The sequence below is a fragment of the Lipotes vexillifer genome, unplaced genomic scaffold (genome assembly GCF_000442215.2).
Source record: "Lipotes vexillifer unplaced genomic scaffold, Lipotes_vexillifer_v1.1 scaffold117, whole genome shotgun sequence".
NCBI classification, from domain to species: domain Eukaryota; kingdom Metazoa; phylum Chordata; class Mammalia; order Artiodactyla; family Lipotidae; genus Lipotes; species Lipotes vexillifer.
Window position 1 is genome coordinate 754,180 of NW_006785593.1, and position 4,127 is coordinate 758,306.

A 4,127-nucleotide genomic window follows, 5' to 3' on the forward strand; every position below is an offset into this window, starting at 1 on the left:
GGGGAGAAGAGGGGGGGAAAGAGTGACACTGACAAAATAGTCAAGGACGGACAGGATTTTGCCATCTCCAAAATCCCCTGGAGTGAACAACTGGGCTGCCACTAAGCTTATATCAGACCCACCTCAGCTGGTGGAAAACATGCCACTAACAGTCAGATTTATAGGAAAACATCCCCTTTCCCATTTGCAACCTGATGGCGAGGAGATTCTCAGGAAAAAAGAGTCAAAAGAGACTCCTTTCTCCTCATGCCTGAGAAATGCAAGTTCACTGGGTTACAGAGGAAAACATCCAGTGATGTTATGGAAACTGGGAAGTGCTATGTGGAAGCAAGTTGCTACATAAATCAAGGTGTCTTGATTGCCCCTATTTTTTTTCTCATTTGAAAAATACAAGTCAGATAAAATTACTGGCTATGTTATAGCCCTAAATTCTTCTTTAAGATGGCATTCCTACAAATACTTAATCTGACAGTGCTATTTCCTGAAATTCTCTCTTTGAGCTTACAACAGTTACTAGATTAAAGAAGTAATTTAATTCTCTGACTTTCAGAGGTGGTATTTCTGGGAATGATATTAGAGTATAGCTATTTGTAACTTTAGAAAATCCCTGCTCAAATGGCAAAGTACCCCTGAAAATGTCACCAGTGAAAGTTCCCACATTGTCACAAAAAGCACAGAACATGAAATTTATTTCTTTAACAGCTCTGATCTGATATTAGTTGACTAATGATTTAATTGTTCAACATGGTACACTTGCTGAGCAAAGGATCTAGAATTTAATGCAAAGTCTAAACTGGGTCTAAAATTGTTAATGCATTGCTCTCTTTTTAATTTTACTTGCCACATTGTAAAATGGAGTCAATGATAGTTTAAGATAACATTATATAATAAATAGTTACCATTAAAATTGTTATAGTCTTAAAAACTTATAGAAATAATCCTTAGTAAAGGGAAAAACAAGCCAACTCTTATCTCCTTTTATGCTACTTAATTCACTTCATTACAGATTGAGTGAACACTAATGATAAACCAGCAACTAAAAATTGAGTTTGCATTATTATGCAAATAAAGAAGTAGAAGCTTAAGGAGTTTAATAATTTTCCCAAGAACACTGTGTTTGGGCTGGCTATTTCGGCCTTTTCACAGCACATATTCCAGGAGGCTCAGGTGGAAATCACAAGGTTCCTTATGATATAGCATGAAAAGTCCCAGAACATTGTGTCTATTGCATTACTCTGGTCAAGCAAGTTACTAAAGTCAATCCAGAATCACTGAGAAGCAAACTAACCTCCACTTTTCAGTGGAAGAAATAGTAATGAATCTGTGGCCATAGTTAATCTACCATAATGACTAGTATATAGTTGCAGTCTTTACTTCTTTACCTTTCACTGATTCCACTGACCGTAATCTGGCTCTGCCTCTATCACTATCCATGGTCATTACAACCTTCAAAACAGAGTGTTCCAGCCCTGGGCAAGCTTATCCTCCAGCTCTGATATCTTCCCTGATCTTCAGACCTGTATATCCAACTGATCTTTAGATTCCTATCATCTCTTGAATGTCTCAATGGTACCTCCAAGTAAACACATTCCAAGTTAGGTTCATGCTGTTCTGCCTCTCTCCCTACCTCTTAACCTGGCACCCTTTCAGTGTTGACTCTCTCAGTGAATGATATCACCAGTTACATAAACATGAAACTTGGGACATACTCCTGATACTTCAGTCTCTCTTACCTCTTGTCTAATTCACTACAAAATCCTACAAATTTATCCTCCTCAAATACCTCTCAATCCAAACTATGGTTATCTCTACCCAGGAATATCGTAAGACCTTCTTAACCTGTTCCCCCATAATTTCTCTGGGCCTCCCATTTCTGGAGACAGCATCCAAGTTTGTCTTTGGGGACTGTCCCTTTCCTCTTCTCAGGCCATGTGGTTCAGATGGGACTGAGTGTACCTCCAGAAATGAGACTGACCATGAGTGTGTCCTCTTCCTTGGCCACATGATTGTTTTATGGATGGGAGTGTGATCAAGTTCAATTACAAGTTCAATAAGTGTCAGTCCTGGGGTATTTGCTGGAACTGTAAGGAAAAAGTTCTCTTTCTGCTGAGGTTCTAATATAAGAGATATTTTTACTCTAGGCTGCCAGCTGCCATGTCATCCCCGGGAGAGGAGATCCTGCTTAAAAATAAAGCCAACACAGTAGAAATCAGATCTGTGACACAGAGTGATATATCCCTGAAAATATCATTAAGTACCTGGATCCCCAAATGCCTGAATATCTGCTCTTGGCCATGCTTTACAAGTTTGGAGCCAACAAAGATCTTTTTTCTTAAACCAGTAATGGTGGGAACTTGGTTAACTGAAACAGAAAAATCTTGCATAATGCCATTCTTTGATCTTTCCTATTTATTGCAGCCAGAGCAATCATTTCAGAATATTCATCTCGTCATGTCAATCACCCCATTTTCCCTCCCAGCTTATTGCACGTAGGGTATCGACAGAACAAGCCCCTTAATGTGACCATCAAGCTTCTGCGTGTCTACCTCCTATCTACCTCTCTAGCAGTACCTCTTTCTGGTCAAGTTTGTGTCTCTCCATTCCAGCTACATAAGAGACTTCTATCAGTCACTACATTCCCTCTTACCAAAGGAGCTTTACACATTCTCTCTGTCTGCAATGCTCTTCCCTCCTCCACTTCCCCTAGTCCATTCCCATTCTTTTCAGACCTCAATTCAGGCATCAATTCTAAGGCAAGATTTTCTTGAACTCTTTCACAGTATCAAGTCCTCGTATCCTACGATTTCAAAATACCATATACCTCTTCTCTGTAGCATGTCTCAGAATTGCAATTGTGCATTAATTAGTGTGATGACTAACATTTGTTTCCTCCACCTTGAGAGCAAGGACCTGTTCTTTGCTCAACCCTGGACTATATGAGAAATGATATTGCTGAAGCTTTTGCTGTGGAGTGCACCCTTAATGTTCAAACTTTCTTATTCATAGAATTCCTTGACACTATTTTCTACTTTTCTCATAATTTTCTGTTTTATGTTAATTTCTTATACTGACCTCTCTTATTCTGGCTAATCTTCATATATTTATTTTTTAGGGTTCTATTGTGTGTCCTCTTTTCTTTTTGGTCTGCTGTGGACCTTTCCCACTTCCATAGCTTCAACTCCCACCTATCTCCTATGTAGAGATGTTTCTACTATTGCTTCAGTCTTACCTTTCCTAAGGAAAGCTGCCCCACATGCATCCTTTGAGTGGCTTGGCTGGCTTTTTTAGTAACTGTTAATCAGTTAGGGATGGGTATCTGGTGTGAGGGCAACCAATCAATAGACTGAACAACATTTATGAAATGCATAGCTTGATTTCAATATTGCATTGAGATAAACAGATTCTTATTATCATGAGTCAGACTAAAAAATAGAGAAATTAAATCACCATTTAATAGTGGGAACTAAATTGAAAGGTCATGATGTTGATGGGACTGGAGAGTATATGAAAGGCTATACACAGGCTGAAATTATGGGAGAACATGAGTTAAGGTAAACCAAAAAGCCAATTGGTAGTGGAATAGAGTGGATTCAGAGGCAGAAGAGAACACAGTGCCCCCTATTTGTAGTACACATAGGTCCCTGGATAAGAGTTGAAGTTGACCACTAATTTACCATTAATTAGCTGAGGGTACTTGGGTAAATTACTTAGATTCTCAGAAGCTGTTTTTTCACTTATAAATGTGGATAATAACAGAATAACTCACACGACTTTTTGTGAGAGTTGCATGACATACGGCATAAAAAATGCTTAGCTTAGTGCCTAGTCCATAACAAATACTCATACAATGATAATAAAAGAAAGTACAATGATTGAGATTTAGGATGAAGGCTCATGAATGCTTGATGTGGGGATCTTTGGAATTATCTTGATTCCAAAGAAGTCCTCTTGGTTTAGTGACCATTGGCTCAAGTGATTCCCTTATTACTTTTCATGGGAGTCATATATGAGCTACCCTGAGTGGATTTGTAACTAAAAGAATCACAGTAAAACATTCTCCAAATATTAATCTGCAGATTTTTCTTCAGAAGGCCATTCATATACTCAGTGATCAATGGACTCTTTCC